Below are 21,085 nucleotides of genomic sequence, written 5' to 3'. Positions count from 1 at the left end.
CAAGTGATTCATTTTCAAATACTTGAATACAGAGAATTGGCTTTTTAGCAGCTTTGTCTTGGAAGCACGTATCCCCACATTACCTTCATATCGATTTTCTAGTGCTTCCCATAGCTCTCTAGCAGTTTTGTACTTCTTGAAAGTATGAAGAATCTATTGTGGAAGAGCCATGGTTATTGCTGCATGAGCTTTACTCTCTGCCTCATACACTTTCTTTTCCTCCTCTTCCATCTTACTGTACTTCTTAATGTGTTCACGACCTTCAAACAATGATGTTGGTGGAATTTATCCGTCTTGAATGCAAACCCACATCTTAGCATCTTGATACTTCACATAAAACTAGGTGTATTGGGTTATATTTGATGGTGGGAGATGGGCAAGACACAAAACTAGGTATTTCAACGTAAACTCGTCCCACGAATAGTCGAACGGAACGATCTAAGAAACCGTGTGATAATCCCGAACCACACAATCACGAGCAAAAGCTCTGATACAAATTGTAGGTTCCCAGCCGGATCTACACAGGAGTATCTCGTAACACGAGGGTGCGGAATCCCCACGTAATACGATACGAGCGTAAGATAGATAATACGTTGAACCAATAAACGAACACACGTTACAATACTAATAAACCCGTTTTTATTGCAACACTTCAACACGTGATATCAATAATCACCAACACACGTTCGGAAAAACATCTCCAAAATAAGCCGAAGTGAGGTTTATATAACATCAACAACTTCGCCTAACATACTAGGCGAAGTTGTCATAACTTCTTTTATCTCCAAGTTCACCTACATCCCAGGCGAACTTGTGTAAAACAATATTCAAAACCAAAACAAAAAATCTAACACGGTTACAGACACATACAAAACACGAGATACTGAACTACTGACATTATGCACCAATAATGTTCTTCAATAATGGGAATTTGCTGTTGATTCTTGGTAGTCAAATTTCCCATAGGTGCACAATGCATTTGAAACATTAAAGCAAGGTCTTTCCTCCTTTACCATCTCATTTTCAATCATTTCTATTTCTGCAGCCTGAAGGAAGCACACTACATCATCCAATTTCAAATCATTGAACTTGTGCTTCTGAATGATGAATTTGCAAGCAGTGTACCATTCCTTAGGCATTGAGTTGAGCAACTTGGTATTCAAGTCAAAGTCAGTCATGACATAGTCTGTGGTTCTGAGATCATTTACTATTTCTAAGAACCTTTCAAGAATGGACTTCAACCTTTCTCCATCCTTATACTTAAACCTCTCTAACTGTTGTTTCAGCCTCTGCTTCTTGATGTTTTTGAGCTCTGTGTTTCCCTCAAACATTTCAAGTATTGCATCATACATTGCCTTTGCGGTGGCATGATGTGCAACCTTGGTAAGTATCTCCCAAGACAGACCTAACTTTAACATTGCTAAATCCTTGTCATCTACTTTTGTCATTCTTTCTCTCACAGCTGCAGTTGCAGCTGGATTTGCACCATCCTCCTCAGTGCCTTGTGGATCTTCCTTGATTGACTTCCACATATCCACATCATTAAAGCAAACGGCTGCTTCAAACAAGACCTTCCATTTTATGAAATTTTCCTCTCCATACAGTCTAGGAATCTTGTTAGTAGACACTTCTTGTTCTTCATAACCAGACATTTTGAAAAGATCAAAATCACTTTCTTTGTAAAAATAGAGTTTTAAAATAATCAGATCTGAAAAACTGGTTGTTCAGATCTGATGTATTTGGTGCGATTAGAACAAGATTTATAAATAAAGATTAAAGCTTTAATTGAAATAAGGAAGAGAAAACACCAATAGATTGTAGATCTGGAAGAAAAATGAAGAACAGAGCTGCTGACGTCACTTTTCAATGGAACAGTGGTCTGCTTCTTCAAATCTTCAATCAGCAACAAGAGTCTTTCCAAAATAGCAGCAACAAGCTCTGATACCACTTGTCAGGTCCTCGATTTCAGGTAGATCTTACTCAAATCAATTCATAACACACACAAATTATTGTGTCGGCAAGGGAGTTAATGACGGGTTGCTACATTTAGAAAGATTATTGTTTGTTAAAGGCAGAATCAATAACAAACGATGTGGTTTCTAAACAATAATCAAAGGTAACTAACACACACAAGATTCACTCAAAAAATTTCCATTCATATAATGTTCATCATACAAAGGATAATCGATTTAGGGTTTCTTGAAGGGAAAGTTTATCCGTACGAATTCTAGGACAGCCGTTACTTTCAAGAAATATTCTTTCTTATCTGAAAAGTGTAAAGGCTAATATCCGTAGGAGGCGTGCCCTAAATTATTCTAGTTATAGGCCTGCCATCCTAAGACAGTTTTCATTCCTTCTTGAAACCCCAAATGTTAATACATATTAAAATTACATATTCAAAATTATTCTAAGTGTAAAACAAGTCTTCCGGGTAGGCTTTGAAATAATATTGATTTTTCGAGTAGACTGTGTGCTCTGCCATCCTTCAGAACTTGGTAACATAGAGGTGTGCCCGGGATCAGTTTTCGGGTAGACTTTACTTGAAGAGTATTTTACCAAGTAAAATACTCACCGGGTAGACTTCAATCTTCTTGACTTTGCTAGACTTTGCCCGACAAACCCTTACGAGCAACCTTGTTCTTCAATGGTCCCTTTCAACTCTTTGCTAGAGAATAACTTATTAGCAAAGTGTGCTCGGCAACACTGTTCCTTGCTTGAGTTGAACCTTGCCGATGTTACTTAGAGATATTCCATTAAATCATCAAGCCTACTTGGACCACTTTATTATTAAAGAATACCTTGCCCGGTCTTCCAATCACTTGGCTTCATGAGCTTGGTTAGCCAAAAGCTTACTCGGAAGTAAACCTTACTTGGCTATGAAGAACAGAGTTGCTTAATATAGTGATCCTTGCCCGGATTGGCATAAACTAGTGAACCTTGCCCGATAATACACCAATTTGCAAACCCTGCCCGGATATCCACTAAAGAAGACTTCTAGAAGATAACCTTGCCCGATAGACAAAATATCATGCCTGACTAAGTAAAAGCTTGATCGGAAGTATATGGTGTGCCCGGATCCATACTTAGCGAATTCTGAGGAGGTTGAGAAGATTCCAATCTTCCATATATCTCTCTTAGGTTAAATCTTTGACTCAATAGTTTGCTCAAATAAGTTAAAGTTAACAAAGAGTTGAAGGGATTTCTGAAGAACAAGTTTGCTCGTAGGACTATATCGAGCAAATTTGATATGTCAAGAAGATTGAAGTCTGCTAGATGGATATTTTCTAAGGAAAATATCCTAAGTAAAGTCTGCTCGGAGAACTGTTCCCCAACACAGTTTATAGTTACCAGGTCTGATCGATGAAGATAAAAGCTGCAATGCTTGCTCGAAGACCTGTTTACGCTTAGAATCATTTGTATTTTGTTTGAATATGTAATGCTACTATCATTAGGTTTTCTAGAAGGAATGTTAGGTGTAAGGGCATGCCTATAAAAGGAGTAATTTAGGGCACGCCTAGAACATACGACACGACACCTAGACCTTTCACCTGATTGTGATTTTGATGGCTGATATATTCATGTACGGAGTTCTGCCTAAAGATCCAAACATTCCATTCTGAAACCCTAATTGATTTCTGATTATTTCGGACATTATATTAATGGAAATCTTTTGAGTTACAATATGTGTTTGTTACATTTGTGGCTTGCAAAGAACATTTAGTTTGTTAGTGTTTCTGCCATTAATACTTTATTGTTCTTTCCCAAATTAGCTAGTTGTTAACCCTCTTGTCGACACTTAATGTGTAGGTTACGACATAGTTATTGAGCGATATAATCGGGACCGACAAAAGTGAATATGAAAAGAGAAATGCTTACCTTGATCAGTTTAGATAAGTGTTTGAAGCTAAAAAAGAGTTTTAAACAAAGGTTGATAACTCTGTTCGTGTGCATGTCTCAGAAGATGAGTTTGATGATGATATGTTGGATAGGGATGACTTGAATGATTCAAGTGACAAAAGTTCAAGTGGTGAATGTTTAAAGGAAGAAAATAGTGGCAAACAGAAACAAACGAACAAGATTCCTTTGTTGCAAAAGATAACTTCCAAGATGAAGAAACATCATGAACAAATGAGAAGAGAACACAAATAATTTGATATTTGTGATGGTTCAAAAGCAAAGAAGAATAACGAAAAATCTGATTATGAAGTGCCACAAAGAAGAGAAAGTGTCAAAGAAAACAAGAAGACTGAAGAAATCAAGAAGAATGATGATCTATTCATTCCAGTCTATCTTGTTTCCTCTAATCAAGAAATATTTGATGTTGGAGAAGTTGATAGCAGCACAAGTCATCTCACAAGACAAAAGGGTAAGCAGCACAAGTTCAAACATGATGACAGTTGCATCTCTTGTCAAAAGGGTAAGTAGCACAAGTCATCTCACAAGACAAAACACATTAATACAATTGATCAAGTGCTTGAAATGCTTCACATGGATCTCTTTGGTCCTGTGAGTGTTCCAAGTATTGGCAAAAAGAGATATTGTTTAGTGATAATTGATGATTTTTCAAGATATACTTGGGTTTGTTTCCTAAGTACCAAATGAGGCTGCTGAATTAATTAATGGATTTGTGACAAGGGTTGAGAATCAATTGCATGCAAGGGTGAAAGTATTGAGAAGTGACAATGGGACTGAGTTCAAGAATGGGGTCATAGATGATTTTTGTAATGAAAAAGGAATTCTTCAACAATTCATTGCCCCTAGAATTCCTAAACATAATGGGGTTGCAGAGAGAAGAAATAGAACACTTATTGAGGCTGCAATGACCATGCTAGCAGATGCTTTCTTGCCTGTTACCCTTTGGGCAGAAGCAATCAACAGTGCTTGTTATGTTCAAAACACAGTTCTACTCAACAAAAGTCATAACAAGACTCCTTATGAGATTTTGTTTAAAAGAAAGCCCTACATCAAGTTTCTCAAGCCATTTGGTTGCAAATGCTCACTTTTGAACACTAAAGACTATCTTAACAAATTTCAGTCTAAATCCTTGGATTGTTCTTTCTTGGATATTCAATACACTTAAAAGCCTACAGAGTCTATGTGGAAGACCATTTGAGTGTGATTGAATCATCAGATATAATATTCAATGAAAGTCAGTTCAATACAGTTGACGGAGCTTCATGGCTCTTTGAACTTGAGAAGTTAATCTAGTCCTTCAAGATTTATCCTGAACACTTTGTACAAAACAAGTGTGACTGAAGAGAATAATCAGAAGAAGATGGATTTGGACATTATGGTCCAAGGTTGCTGGAAAAAGATCTGAATATAAATTCATAACGGATCCCTCAATTGCTAAAAATGAACAAGTTCAAGATCAAGTTCAGGGTCAAGACTAAGGTCACAATCCAGGACAAGACCTAGAACATGGTAATCAAGAAAATCAAGAGGTTCAAGATGATCATGTCTTGAATGAGAAAGATCCTAGCAACCAAGATGAAATTCAAAGACAAGATGAAAGAGAAGCAAGATATGAAAATTTGTTTCAAACCTTGAATATTGGAAACAATGGTGCATCTACCTCACAACCAAATAATGAAGAAGCACCTAAGTTTCATGACGCAAAAACTGATTTGATCATTGATGAACCTGAGCTCAATGACTCAAATCTTAATTTAAATTTGTCTACTGATGTGATTGTTCAATCCTCTTATGTTGAAAGAAATCGTCCACCTGAGATCATTGGAGATATAAATGAATGAGTTACAAGAAGTGCATCTGAGTCGTAAATATTTGTTTGTACTCCTGCTTTCTTTCCCAAATTGAACCCCAAGAATATTGTTGAAGCATTGAAAGACAATTGTTGGGTAGAAGCAATGCAAGAGGAGCTGGCTCAATTTAGAGACTTGCAAGTGTGGGAACTTGTAGATAAGCCATGAAACAGATATGCTATTTGAACCAAGTGAGTTTTCAGGTACAAAAGGGATGAGAGAGGAATTTTTAGTAAGAACAAAGCAAGACTTGTAGCATTGGGATGCTTACAAGAAGAAGGGATTGACTTTTAGGAAGTCTTTTCTCCAGTAGCAAGACTTGAAGTAACAAGAATCTTTTTAGCTTATGCTGCCTCAAAAGACATCAAAGTAGAAAGTTGGTAGCCGTCAAATCACTCAATATTCAATCAAGTGCCATTTCGTCTATGACCTAAACTTTCCTTAAATATTCATACCTGACACCTTCTAGAAACCCTAATGATTGTTACAAAACGTTTTCAAAAATATTACAAGTGTAAAAAGGTCTTCGAGTAAGCTTTCATCCTTGTCCAGCAGACCTTGTAACCATAAGTGTGCTTGGAATAGTTCTCCGAGCAAGCTTTACTTAGAATATTTTTCTATGAAAATATTCTTCAAGAAGACTACAATTTTTATGATAACATCAAAATTTGCTCGATAATAACCTACAAGCAAACATGTTTTTCTTTGATCCCTTCAAATTATTATCTTTAACTTATTTAAACAATCTAAGTGTGCTGGTGACACTGTAGCTTGCTCGAGGTTGAACCTTGCTCGTAGAAGTCCTTAGAATAATTCCATCATAACTTCCATTAAGTGTGCTTGAGATCACTATTTATTGAACCTTGCTTGTTCCACCAAAATACATGGTTTTTAGCTTGGTTAAGTCAAGGGTTTGCTCTGAAACAAACGTTGCTCGACTGAAGAACAACCTTGCTTGATGAAGTGTAGTTTGCTCTAACTAACACATAGAATTCTAGATGATAACTTTTCTCGAAAGTAAAATACCTTGCTTGAAGTCCTAGGCTTGCTCGAAGTGCCTGGTTTGCTCGAATTCAATACTTAGCCATTTCGTGAGGAGGTTGAGAAGATTTCAATCTTCCTTGACCAATTCTTGATCCTAACAGTATGGGTCATATTCATGTTAGGAAAATGAACCATCTGATGGATAATAATTTGGTGAAAGGAGTTTCACTAAAGCATTTTAAATTGACCAGTCATTGTGTTGCATCGCACCCAACAAAGTTATTTAATTCCATTGATACTCCACTGGAACAACTTTATATTGATTTGTTTGGTCATGTGAATCTTGCGAGTATTGCTGGAGACTAGTACGGTTTAGTCGTGATTAATGACTATTCGAGGTACTCGTGGGTGTTATTTATGAGTTCTAAAGATCAGACACCGGTTCTTGTGCATACCTTAATCACCAATATTGAATCACTTTACAAACATAAAGTGAGCCACATTCTAAGTGATAATGGTACGGAGTTCAAAAACACTGAATTGTACTTTTGCTGTATTCAGAAAGGTATTCATCGAGAATATAGTGCTCCTTATGTACCACAACAAAATGGTGTCGTTGAACAGAAGAAGCGAACATTGATTTAAGCCGCAAGAACAATGCTAGAAGATTCAAAGCATCCTGTTCAATTCTGGAACGAAGCTATGAACACTACTTGCTATATGCTCAATGGTGTTCTGACGGTTAAGAAGAATCAAAACACATTTTATGAGCTTATCAATAACCGTATACCTAACTTAAAGTTTCTCGAACCATTCGGGTGTCCATGCACAATGTTGAAACGTGATGCGGGTAAATTCGATGAAAAGGCTATTGAAGGTTACTTTCTGGGCTATGTGTCGCCTAAGAAACGAGTCTTTAACTTTTCTTTGGGTTCTCTGGAAGAATGGTACCATGTAAATTTTCAAAGCTACACTACACCACATGCTGGCAAGGGTCCTGTTTGGATGTTCGATTATGAGTGTTTATTTAATTCTTTTACTCCCTCAATGGAAGTACCAAATGAAGACTTGGTCGTGCTTATTTGGAAGAACAAATGATTTCCACACCGAGATCTTCAAATTATGATGATATTGTTGACCATGATCATCCAGAAACATCTGATGTTGTTTCTGTATCTTCAGATGATGGTCATTTTGTAGATTCTTCTTCTTCTTCTCCATTTGTTGAGAATCCTAAAGTTATTGAAGTACCGGCTGGGGAATCATCTCATACTGTGAATGATATAGCATCTGACGAAAATCTTACTAATTTAAGTGATCATGTTGTTGTTCCTAAAAGTCTGACACTTTAGATTAACATGTATCATCTTCAGGACAACATCATTGGAGATCTTGATGTAAACTTTCGTACGCGACATCAATTTGCTAATGCAAATGATGATAATGTATTATGTGTGTATGCTGATATGATACTTCAGGATTCATGAGTATCGCTCGATACACTTGTTTCTAATCTCAAATTGAACCGACAATTTTCCGTATGGCACTTGAAGATTCTTCGTGGGTTGAATGCAAGAGGAATTGCAACAGTTTGTTCGACATGATGTGCGGGATCTCATCAATAATCCTGAACAGGTTAAGAAATTATCCCGACATAATGGGTATTTAAATGTAAAAAGGATGACCGTGGGGTCATTGTGAGAAAAAAAGCGCGTTTAGTCGTGCAAGGGTTTCATCTGCAAGAAGGCATAGATTACACCAAAGTGTATGCTCTTGTTGCAAGACTGGAGGCCATACGTACATTTTTGGCCTATGCTGCCCTCAAGAATCTTAAATAATATCAAATGGAAGTTAAGAGTGTGTTTCTTAACGGGGAACTTCATGAAGAGGTGTTCGTGAAACAGTCTCCTGGTTTTGAAGATCCTGACTATCCAGACCGTGTTTACCGATTAAACAAGGCTCTTTATTGTCTAAATCAATCCCCGAGAGCTTGGTACAACACGCTTGCTGACCATCTTATGGATAGTGGCTTAAAACGAGGAACTGTGGATTGTACCCTTTTTCACAAGAGTGTCGAATAAGATCTGCTCCTTGTCCCGATTTATGTCGATGCCATTATATTTGGCTCAACAAATGACAAGCTTTGTAACGACTTCGAAAAGTCGATGCAGACCAAGTTTGAGATGAGCTCAATGGGGGGAAATGAGTTTCTTTCTAGGGTTGGAGGTTCAACATTCTAAAGATAGAATTTTCATTCATCAGACGAAGTATGTGAACGATGTATTGAGCTCATTCAAGATAACTGTCGGAAAAGTCCTTTCTACTCCTCTTTCCGTGGGTCATAATTTTCCACCGGACAAATTGGAAGATACTATTGATCAGACCCATTACCGATTTATGATTGTTTCTTTAATGTACTTAACAGCATCGGCCTAATATAAAGTTTGTTGTATTTTTATGTGCCAGGTATCAAGCGAGTCCCCGAGTGACTCATCTGGCGGCGGTGAAGCGTATATTTCACTATCTAAAGGGTAATCCTGACATCAGTTTATGGTATCCCAAGGACGATAGTTTCGATCTAACTGCTTTTTTCTTATTCGGACTATGGAGGATGCAAGATCAACTTCAAGTCGACGACGAAGGGTTGTCTATTTTTAGGAAACCGGCTTGTTTCCTAGAAGTGTTAGAAGCAGACAACTGTATCCACTTCAACCGCAGAAGCAGAATATGTGGTAACCTCGAGTTGTTGTTCACAGGTTTTATGGATCCAGCAACACTTGCTGGATCACGGTTTGAAGTTTCCTACTACTCCCATTTTTATTGATAACTCTATTGCCATATGTATTCGGAAGAACCCTGTGCACCACTCTATAACGAAACATATTGATATTCATTATCACCTTATCCGTGACTGCTATGAAAACAAATTAATTGACATAGAGAAGCTCCACACGGATTCTCAAAAGGCAGACATTTTTACCAAAGCATTTGATAAAACAAGATTTATATTTTTGCTTGGTTTAAATGGTTTAAAATTTCTTATTGATATCTCTAAGCTTGGATAATAATTTTTATTTTGTTTGTACAGTTTTGGTTTGTTTTTATTTCTTTAATATTTTGGTTTTTGGGGGAGAAAATGGAAAAATACAGATAAAATCCAAAAGCATTCTAATATTTAAAAAATTATGAAAATAATAAAAATTGTGCTCCTCAAAATGAGTTTTGAAGCAAAAAAGAGAATATGATAGTACATTGGTCATTTTATTCTGAAATTTCAGTATAAAAATAAGCTTAAAAGACTAAGTGCTTAACTACATTGGTGCATTGGTAGGTCTTAAACAGTTAACTAGGGTAAAGTATGTGATATAAACATAAAAATTTCCAAGTTAAAAGAGGTGTTAGTCTCTTCCAAAGTATTGGTATTGAAGGCAAAAATGTAATAGCCTGTCATACTCAAGCCTTATGTCTATTTGATCACCAAAAATAAATATTCTAAATAAAGCGTCTAGTTAATGCTTAGCACTTCCACGGTGTATGGTTGTTTGGCCTCAAAGATTGTATCAATGGGATGCATCAAGTTTATGTACATTGTGTTTCTTTATGCGGTTTATCATCTGAGTATTCGTAAACTGAATATGAAAATGCTTTAAGAGCGAACACTTATAAGTCAATAAACTTTATCATTGTTGTACTTCGTACAAATTCACTACTGACTTGATCAAACACACTGTTAGTCGTACATTGTTCCTCCCTTGATTGCATCTTAACACCAATAAGAAACGGACGCAAGGGATACAATGTCCGTAAGCCATGCAGATGAACTCGTGTATAATTACATATAGTAAGGAAACTTGGTGTATTTCTTGATAACGGCGGTATACCTTGTAGAGGGGATTATTTTCTTAGATTACTCAAAACCCTATAAAATCATATATTTTGATCAGCAGGCATAATGGTTTAAGTCAAGTTGGGGTGACATGGTAAAATTCAAATTAAGCCCGAACTAAATTAGAGGCTGATAGTTTCTGATATCTTGTGACTTAATTGAAACTTAATCATATCACATAAATACTTGAAAGTTTGTTATAATATTTAAGTGGATAACAATATCAATGAACAACTTAACGGCAGTCAGGATAACGACGAAGAATACACCTGTCATGGAAGATTTCTTGATCAATATGATTCTCTGCTCAACTCACAAAAATATGTACTGCTTTCGTTGATTCCATTTCATATTTGTCATAGTTTTAATTTTGTTTTTTTATTTTTATTTCGAAAATATTCAAAATTCAAAAATATTTTTTTTCTGCTTTATTTTTGATTTCCGAGCTAATGTGTAATTTTTGAAAAGAAAAATGCAAAAAGAGTTTTTCCCATAATTTTTAAGTTATGTGTATTTCATGTAAAAACACGTTAAGGTATTAGTTTTTACCTTTTGAGGTAAATTTTTAAGTTAAATGTTGTCAAAACATGGGTTTTTGATGATTTTTTATGGTTTGGAATGGTAAAATAGTAAATATTTTCTATTTTTATTTAATCCATCCCATTCGTTACACTGTTGTAACGAATGGCAACACATCCGTTAAGCTTACATGGCGAATGATGATCATTCACTGCATATTTTATAACGAATGGAACCCATTCGTTATTATATCATTCGCTTCCACTGACCGAATAGCAAATGAGCATCAATCGTTATGTTTGGATAACGAATGGAAGGCTATTCGTTAGGTTATAATTTAAGTGTTGATTTGTTAATTAACTAACGAACAAATGAATGAGTGGTCATTCGTTAGTTTAAATCTAACGAATGGAATCATTCGTGGACTTTGGTATGCGTGCAAACAGTGGCACATATAAGAACCAAAATTGAACGAATGGTCCTCATTCGTTCACATTGAAACCTGCATTTTACATAAAGAACTTCTACCAAATTTTCAAGAAAACATTATTAAAACACGATTTCATTGTTTGATTCTTGATCCTAAGGTAATTACGAGTGCAACGATACAAGTTTCAATGTTTTTGATTAACATTTGATAGTTTAATTAGGCCACGGACTTAAAAGATCTAAACCAAGCCTAATAAATGATATAAACATCAATTTTTTATTAGTTTGATAATTTGTGTTTGTTAACGATACTATTAGGATCCTAATGATATAAATTTTGGACTGAATCATGTAATACTAAGGCTAATTGGATTTTGAATTGCATGTTGACTAACTGATGTTCAATTCAATTTGGACTTTGACTATATGGAGTCAATTATCTAATTTGTGTCTTCACATTTGTTGGGTATAACGAATGGGAAGCCCATTCGTGTATACTGATGACGAATGTGAAGCCCATTCGTGTGTTTTGATAACGAATGAGTATTCATTCGTATATAATATTTAACAAATATGGTCATTCGTTATTATTCAATATAACGAATGGACTCATTCGTTTTTGAACACTTAACGAATGAGTAACGAATAAAGTCTACATTTTGAACGGAATGTACAATTTTTCACTAAGTGATGTGCAAATTGTAAGTTTAATGTATTGTGTTCGTTTTTCTAATGCTAAGGTTTTTCTCAGAAATGGCAGATGAACATATGGTTGATGCACCTGCTCAAGAGAACCTAGTAGCACAAGTCTAAGAAGAACCACATGTAAAAGATGCACCTGCTACTTCAGAGATTCAAGTTGCTGAGTTGGCGTACAACAAGAAGCACAACATTTGTGCGTTCTTGCACGATGACTTTTTGAGACGAGACAGTTTTGGGGATATGATGCTTTCCTACGTCTCTCGAGGATTCACTATGCAATATCGGTTGAAGTCCCTGTACATTTTAGTACTTTCCATCAGTTTTGGGATAGTGTTAAATGTGTCGATACTGAGAAGCATATCAAAGCAGAAATTCAGAACAAGAGGATAGTTATAGATGTGGAAGTGATCCGCAAGGTACTACGATTTCCTAATACGGTAAATGACCATTGCGAGTTCGACAAGGATCTTATTAGAGGTTAATTTCAAAGGTTGAACTGCAAGAGCGAGTTGGATAGATCATAGTATAACAAGGCATAATTATGTGGGCAATATAAGTACTTGCTACATGTACTTATCCACTGCCTTGGGGGCCGAAAGGGTGGATACGACGAATGTATAATCATGTTGCATTCTAAGTTTGTGGCTCTCGTTCTCAACAACCCATTCAACTTTACTAGAGTTGATAATCTGTCATATGAAAGAGAACTACATGGTCCGTCACCGCATGAATAAGTTTCTGATGTATCCTCAATTCCTGTAGTTAATTATTGAATACTTGGCACCTGATTCGATACGTGATCCGACGTTGGTAGATGATGTGATGGTTTTGGATAACATGACTCAGGATACCATGAAAAGTATGAAGACGTATCGTAATCAAACACCAGAGAATAGTCTAAGATACAAGAGGTTGATAGGACATTTGGCGAGACCTGATTATGTATGTCCACCTAATGATCGTTGGATTCATGAAGATTTATATTCGGAATGTAAAGGTGGACCATGTGGGAACAATGATGGTGGAGATGGAGGAAATGGTAGTGATGGTAATGCTCGTGCTCGTGAAGCTGCCAAGTGTAAGCATAAGGGAAAGTCAAAAGTGGTTGATAGACCAGCTCAACGCCGAACACGTCGAAGTTCGGGTGTTGAGATTGGACCATTTATACCAAGGCCGACTGCACAACAACAAGCACGGGTGGCTACTACTATCGTTAGTACCCCGAATGTTACTTCCATGATCCGAGGTTTGCACCTATTCCACAATCGATGTTATCTTTGATGCTGACATATCCGATTAATACAGTTGCTACAAGTCCTTCACCAACAACAATGACATTGCATCCAACCGACTTCTCATATATGTTATTTAATCGTCCTCACGGACCAGTGCAGCTGGTGCCTCCGTCTTTCCACACTTTGACTGTTCCTCGGCAAATAAGCATGTTTTTGAGTTTGATACACCTTCAAGAAAGTCAGATGGCCGCTGACCTCGAATTTCAAGATCAGATGTGGTTGGATCAATGAAAGATGGCAACTCACATTTCTTCCTGTCAACTAGAGAATCGTGAGCAATGGGCCTTAGTTACTACTCAGGGGGAGAAGATAAAAGAACAAGAAGATGTCATTCTTCAGCTTACGTGCAAAGTTTTGGAATCGATCTACCCAAGACACATATTTGAGTTGGTGGCTAGTACGTTATGATCCAAGTCAGGTCATACCCAATAACAAGCTAGACAAACACCACGATATTTATTATTAGATATGATCTAACTAATAATTGTCAACACTTATTATATTTGGAAAATGGGTTTTCTAAATATTTACACTTGTGTGATAAGTAAATTATGTGGATAATTTATAATGTGAGAGATCTTATTTATTTGGATAAATAACATATTTGCATAAAAGGAAACATATAAACAATTTTGGATTTTGGTTTTGGGGGGAAAATTCCCGGGGGGGGGGGGGGGGGCTACTCCTCTTCTCTCTCTCCTCTTTGTATTTTTCCAATAACATGCAAATGTTTTGGTTGGGGGGATATGAATTCTTGAACAACCACAAACACATTTTTTCTCTCACACACACAAACTCTCTTTTCTCTCTTTCTCTCGGCCAAACAAGAAGATGAACAAGGGAGGGCATTTTGCAAGAGTGTAAATCCGAGCATACTTGGTGTTTGTTGGAATGCGTGAACGGTTATACAAGCTTGAGGTCTTCTCCTTTGAACATTCGTCATTCTCAATATCATCCCTTTTAATTTCTGGAAATTTGAAGGTATGTAATCTAACATCCTATGGTTGTTTTGATAGCATGCAAATCGTATTTGGATCCTGGATTAGGTTTAACATAAATCGGGTTTTATGTGTACTCGGTAAATAAGATATTAAACTAATTTCCGCTGCGTTTTACATAAAAGAGGGTTTATATGGACTTTGATAATCTTGTAAAATCCCAACACAAAGATGATATGCTAAAAAAACTAAAAAGAAAAGACGATGACAAAGACCCTAATGCAGGAACTAGTGGCAGTGAACAGCAACCAAAGACCGGTGTGTCTGGTGGTTCGGCTGTTGTTGAGGCTGAAGGTGGTGATAAGTAGATGTTAGTGTATCAAGACACTACTAACATGCAACTTAAGGAGTCTATAAAGGCCAATACTATTTAATACATGGACAACGAGAAGGGTATAATTAAGAGCATGATTATCGTCGACGAATCGAGGAAGGTTAATTCAATGATCAATCTTTAATCAGAGATCAGATCGCGTTACTACTCGGATGGAATGATGATTAGACAAGTTGGAAAACGAGTTGGATGTTGAAGTAACTGATGACGATGGGGTCAGGTTTGATACGAGTATCCCGTCTCGGGATACTTCATTTAATTATGATGATGTTGAAGTTGAAGAAGTAACAGTTGAGGAGTATCTTGATCTGTACACGCGTAGTATACAGATCAATGTATTCCATTCTTTACTACTGAACATGTGCAAGCAGCTTAAGAACGTTTTAATAAGAAGAACAAAGATAAAGTAAAGGAATCTAGATCGGGTTTGAAGGATCCAACATTTGAAGGGATGTTTAGACACAATAAGGTTTGCTTCTCGAAACTTATTGATGTATTAACGTATGCGAAGCAAGAGGACAATCGGCAGGTCAAAGATCGTGTAACTTCTCACCAAATGACGACATTCAAAGCTTCAAAGACTCAAAGTGATTTTTCTCTTGGATTTACGACTCTAAGCTTAAGATATGCATAATCAAGTGGGAAAACAACATGCATTATTATCAACATATTGCTGATGTTCTTACTTTATCGAGGTGGGATGTGCGTACGTTGGCAAATAGGCCATTTGTCAATCGTGGTAAAAGCGAGATGTCGGACTGGTTCTATCGACACTTACTGTTTGAGGTACGTCATGGTTTCAAGCTCTTTAAACCTCAGGTCCCTACTCATAAATATATCGACGAGATTGATCCATAGAATGGTTGGAGAAAGCTCGTATTAAAGGTAAAGCCATCGCGGACTTTGAAGCGAGTTCCTGTATAAACGTTTTCTCCAATGCCATTACAAGACACTCAATCGGTGGTATTATGACAATCGCACCGGTGAAGCAGTTAACGTACTTGGTAAGGGGTTGAAGACGGAGTTCATTCAGGTAATCGACCCGATGTGGTTGTATAATTATCAGAATCAAATAAGTATGTGTTATTCAACAATGAGATCCGATTTGCTGACATGAATGATTACGACCTTTCTATGCAATTTCAATGTGTGGTGCGTGTTGCCATGCATTTGGAGGTCATAGTTGTGCTGATTGGAAGAAAAAAGGATTCAAGTAATTGAAGCCAAAGAGCACGAAACGAGGGGGAGTTTGTTACTACATGGTTTTTTCGTCTTGGACTTTCTTTATCTATTGTAATTTATTATTATTATTAATGTAAAGGATATTTTGGTAATTGTGTGTACCCATTCGTTATGTATTATGGTCATTCGTTAAGGATGTTTAACGAATGAGCCTATTCGTTAATGTTAAGGGCCATTCTTCATGGAATGTATAACAAATTAGCCCAGTCGTTAAAGTATTAGTCCATTCGTTAAGGATATTTAACGAATAAGGTATAACGAATGAGTCATTCGCTATACTTTAAGTTAGTATTAGGGAATGAAGACGAATGGACCCCATTTATTATGAGATGTATAACGAATGGAGGTCGTCTTCTATATATATATGTATGTATGTATGTATGTATGTATGTATGTATGTATGTATGTATGTAGGTATGTATGTATGTATGTATCTCTAATCAGTAAATTAGTAAGTGTGATTATTATTACTCAAGAGTTGTTACTCTGCCCAATCACTCTCTCACACATCACTAAACCTAATTAGCTAATCGTACATAATAATCATCTGTCTATATCAAAAACTAGATCCATGAGTATGAACTGAAATCATCACGTACTGGTTTCTCAAGTTTCTGATATCTTGTGCCCTAATTGAAATTTAAACATATCACATAAATTCCTAAAACATTTGTTATAATATTTAAGTAGATAACAATACCAATGACTAACTTAGCTCCACATAATACAGCCGAAAGATAAACCTGGTATCGACGAATTTCTTGATCAGTATAATTCGCTACTAAACTCAAAAAACAAATATGGTACTGTAGCGTAGATTACATGTTATTCTTGCATTTATTTTTAGTTTTTGTTTTGGTTTTAATTTGAAAATATTAAAAAAAATGAAAAAACCGAATAAATTAATTATCAAAAACAAAGTTTTGATAAATTTACCTTAAAATACTTTAAATTTTTAAACAAAAGGTTGAAATATTACATTAAAAATACTTACGTTAACAAACTTAACTTAAAATTGTGAGAAAATCTTTTTCTTTTTGAATTGTTTGTCTACTTAGTCATTAAATCGTTTGACTTATTGGTTTTGAAATGGTAAAAATCCACTTTTTTAAATGTAATTTCATCATTCGTTACATTGTTTTAACGAATGAACACTCATTTGTTAATGTAAACAACGAATGGATGACCATTTGTTAAAGTATGAACACAAATGTATAACATTCGTTACCCATGCATATTCGGTTCCACTATCGGATAACGAATGGCTATTGATTCGTTAAAACAGTTTAACGAGTGAGTAGCGAATATGAGGTAATTCGTTATGGTTTAACGTATATGTTTATTCGTTAATTATGTTAACGAATAAACATACGAATGAACCGTCATTTGTGTATTTAAACATAACGAATGAGTCTATTCATTGCCTAAGGAAATGTGCCAAGTGTACGACATATATAAACCCAAAGTTAAACGAATGGATCTTCATTCGTTCAAAACTTTACCTAGAAAATTGAGTATACAGAGGGACACTCTGCCAAAGTTTTCCAAAATTATAAATCTTCTTAAATTGATATTTAAGTGATTTCTTTGGGTTCAGCAGGTAATGTGAGTTCTATAATGTGTTGATTATTAGTTTTTTACCAGGATTTAAGGGTTAATTACACTAAATCAAGAACGGATACAAACTGAATTAATTTACCATTAAAATGAATTAGTTTAACTGAATTAATGATTTGGATTTGTTAGAGATGGTCTAACGAGTCTGTTGATATCAAAATTAAATTACAAATCTGTTGATTGAGCTTAATTGTTAATTCAAAATTGCATATTGACTATCATGTGTTCTTAGCAATTTTGACAATGAGTTATTAAAGTCAAACGGTTTATTCGTCTTTTCATATTCGTTTTTTGTAACAAATGAGAAGTTCATCCTGATATAGGTAACGAATGTGAATTCATTCATTATGCAATGTAACTAATAAGTATCATTCGTTAAACTTGTTTAACGAATGAAAATTATTCTTCACGAATGGACTCATTCATTTAATTTGATGTAACGAATGTGTGACGAATAAGAGTTTGTTTAATTTTGATTAGAATGAAAATTTACCAAGTGTTGGTTAATTTTTAAGATTTTTTAAGTATAAAATGAATATTAAATGTTCGGTTTTTACACATATGGCCGAGGAACTGAATATTGATGCTCCTGCTCATAAAGAACCTTAGCTTGTTGATCAGCAAGTTTGAAGAGGTTCAGATCGTTGAGCTACCTTATGACAAGAAGCATAATATTTGTGCATTTTTGTTCGACGGTTTCTTTGGTAGACCAATGTTTGGAAGCATGATCGAGTTTCTCAAACGATCGATGATATTTTATGCTATCATCAAATACTACTATATACTTTAGTATTATCCGACCCTTTTGGACTACTACTAAGTATAATTCAGAGTAGAAACAGATCGAGGTAGGTATTCAGGGCAAGATCATTATTATTGATGTTGATGTTATACGCAAGGTTTTGCTATTTCCTGATACTATGGACACCCGGTGTGAGTTTGATAAGAAGATTATTATAGAATTATTTGCACATTTTAAGTATAAGGGTGATCTCAAGAGATCTAAGTACAATAAGGTGTATTTATGAGAGCATTATAAGTACCTTCTACACGTACTTATACATTGTCTCAGTGGACATAAACGAGGTTTTGACGATTGTCGTATCATGTTACAATCTGTATTCGGGGCCTTAGTACTGAACCAGCCATTTAATTTTTCTGAGCTTGTATTTTATCATCTCAAGGTGAATTTCACCACTTGCCATGTGAAGAACAAGTTCCTCATATACCTGAGGTTCTTGTAGCTTATTATTGACCACCTGGAACCAAACTTGGTGAAGGATCCAGATCTTATGGATGATATCATGGTATTGGAACATATGAGTGAAGAAACGATGAAGCATTTGAGAACTTATCGTGGTCAAACTTAATAGAATAAGCCTAAGTTTAAAAGATTGATTGGTCATGTTGCTCGACCAGATTATGTATGTCCACTTGATGATCGTTGGATCCACAATGATTCTGATTCTGAACATGAAGGTGAGAACAATGATGGTGATGGTGGAGATGATGGAAATGGTGGAGATGGTGGTGATGAAGCTTGTGAAGCTGCTTTGTGTAAACGTAAAGGCAAGGCAAAAGTTTCAGATGAGCCTACTAAAAGTCAAATCCGTAGAGGTTTTGGTGTCGATATTGCTGTTTTCATACCACTATCGACTGCTAATGTATCGTCTCCACAAACACCGGAGGTTACTACTCCTACTAGTACCCAGGTGGTTACATTATCTACAACATTCCCGTCTGATCCGAGGTTTGCATCGATTCCTCAAAGTATAATTTCTATGATGTTGACTCCTCAACAAACAGTTGCAACTATTAGTCATATTCTACTACCCATGCAATGACCGGACTTCTCATTTATGTCATTCAATCGTCTGGGGGTTCAATGCAACAAACTCCTCCTTTTTTCCACAACCTGCCAGTTCAACAACAAATATTTCAGTTATTGAATTTGATTTACATTCAAGAAAACCAAATAGTTTTTGATCATCTGTTTCAAGAGTAGATGCATGTGGATCAAAGAAAGACGGTGAGTCACGTCTCATACGTGCAACTTGAAAATCGAGAGTTGCATCTGTTGGTTACTGCTCAGAGGGAAAAGATAAAGAAGCAAGATGAGAATATTCTTCAGTTAACTTGTAAAGATGAAATATTAAAGAAACTAAAAGGAAACGATAATGACAAAGACCCTAAGGCAGGTGCAAGTAGTGGTGAGCAGCAACCAAGTATTGGGACATCTGGTGGTAGTGTTAATGGTGAAGGATCGGATAAGAAATTAGTAATGTATACTGTTACTACTAAAGTGCAGCCGATAGAGTCTATTAAGGAGAACATGATCATGTTCATGAATTATGATAAAGGTATTGTGATGAGCATGGTGAATGCGGATGAGATTGAAGAAAGTGAGTTGGTTGATTGTTCATTATCGAAAGAAAAAATCGCCTTGCTTTTGGATTTAAACGAGGAAGAGGTTGATGAATTGGAGAAAGAAGTCGACGTTGAGGTCATCGATGACGAGGAAGTAAGGGTTGATACGAGTATTCCAACTGGTAATACGTCGTTTAATTATGATGATGTGGAGGTAGAAGACGTGACAATCGAGGAATACCCTGATCTGTATACTCGTTCTAAACGGATGAAGGAGTCCCATTTTTCACTACAGAGAATTATAAAGCGGCTGAAGAACGTTTGGAAAAGAAGAAAAAGAAGATTAAAGTAAGTGAAGCGGGTTCTGGATCTAAGAATTTGGAAGTTAATGTATTCAAGGGAATGTTCGAGCGCAATAAGTCTCGTATGAACAAGCTTATTGGTGTTTTTAAGGTATGCAGAATAGGAGGACGAAAAGAAGTTGAAAGCTTGTGCTACTGCTTATCAGAAGAAAACGTTTAAGGCCTCGAAGATAGTAAAGGGTGATATAATTTCTTGGTTGTATGATTCTGAGCTGAAAGTTTATATTGTTAAATGGGAACATGGCATCCAATATTTTCAACATATTGTCGATGTTCTTACATTACCGAGGTGAGACGTGCGTACACTGGCCAACAGACCGTTCGTGAATCATGGCGAAAACCAAATGGCGGATTGGTTCTACAGACATCTATTACATGAGGTAAAATATGGTAAGTTTTTCAAGCCACGACATCTGACTCACAAGTACATCGATGAGATAGATCCGAAAACTGGCTAGAGGAAACTGTCTGGTCCCAACTTTTGATGGTCGATTCGGCTCGGATCTTAATCAATCATGTCATAACTCACACAAAATTAATCGTGTTGACAAGAAAGTTAATGACGGGTTACTATATTTAGAAAGA

Source organism: Bidens hawaiensis, unplaced genomic scaffold (genome assembly GCF_021521415.1).
Source record: "Bidens hawaiensis isolate Kalapana, Puna unplaced genomic scaffold, B.hawaiensis_p1.1 tig00006395_1, whole genome shotgun sequence".
NCBI lineage: Eukaryota > Viridiplantae > Streptophyta > Magnoliopsida > Asterales > Asteraceae > Bidens > Bidens hawaiensis.
This window is presented reverse-complemented; position numbering follows the sequence as displayed.